We start from the raw sequence: 1,013 nt of genomic DNA on the forward strand, positions 1-1,013 counted from the left end.
AGCCAGTGTGTGTCTGTTCATTATACATTAACCACTCTATGGTATTTTGTCCCTTTAAGACCAAATGAAGTATGAGGCTGTGGTGGTTGAATAGAAATATCCCTCATAGACTCATGTGTTTGAATGTTTGACCCATAGGGAGTGACATTATCAGGAGGTATGGCATTATTAGAGTGGATGTAACCTTTTTAGAAGAAGTATGTTACTGTGGACATGGGCTTTGAAGTCTTGTATGCTCAAGCTATGTCCCATGAGGCTCAAATCAGTCTCCCGCTGCCTGTGGGTCAGGATGTAGAACTCGCAGCTCCTTCTCCAGCACCATGTCTGCCTGCATGCTGCCATGCCTTTTCACCATAATAGACTAAACCTCTGATAGTGTAAGCCAGTCCCAATGCAATGTTTTCCTTGTAAGAGTTGCCATGACTGGTGTCTTTTCACAGCAATCGGAAACCTAAGACAGATACCTTCATAAAACACACCCTTTCCTTGCTTACTGTGGAGAACCGTTCCAAGAGCGAGCGGTCTCATAAGCAAGCCCTCATTTGGCCCATTGGGATTGGCTAAGCTTGGGAGTACTCAAGAGCCAAGGGTGGGCCAGAAGGCAGAGCTTAAGTAAAGGCTTGAGAGACGCAGGAGAGGCAGAAGCAAGAAGGCTGGAGAAGAGATGTAGGAGAAGCAGTAGCAGAAGCAACAGTAGAAGCAGGAGGGGAAACATTGTTAAAAGGTTACTGAATAAACTGCTAAAAGGAAGAGCTTCGGTTGTGTCTTTCTTGCTGGTCAGGGCAGACGTAACAGCTTACTCCATCATAGAAAAGGCAGGGCTATGTGTTGGAAATAATGTGGTGGTGGAAGAAATTAGGTCCATTTTAGACTCAGAGCAACATTCTTTTTCTTTCTCTTCTATAACTTGTAATCATTCTTTTAGAATTTCCCATCATGCACCCCAGTCCCAATCTTCTCCCCATCCCTTTGTACCTGCCCTCTGCCCTAGCAACCTCTCCCACCCAAAAGAA

This window comes from Mastomys coucha, unplaced genomic scaffold, assembly GCF_008632895.1.
Source record: "Mastomys coucha isolate ucsf_1 unplaced genomic scaffold, UCSF_Mcou_1 pScaffold23, whole genome shotgun sequence".
In the NCBI taxonomy this organism is placed as follows: Eukaryota; Metazoa; Chordata; class Mammalia; order Rodentia; family Muridae; genus Mastomys; species Mastomys coucha.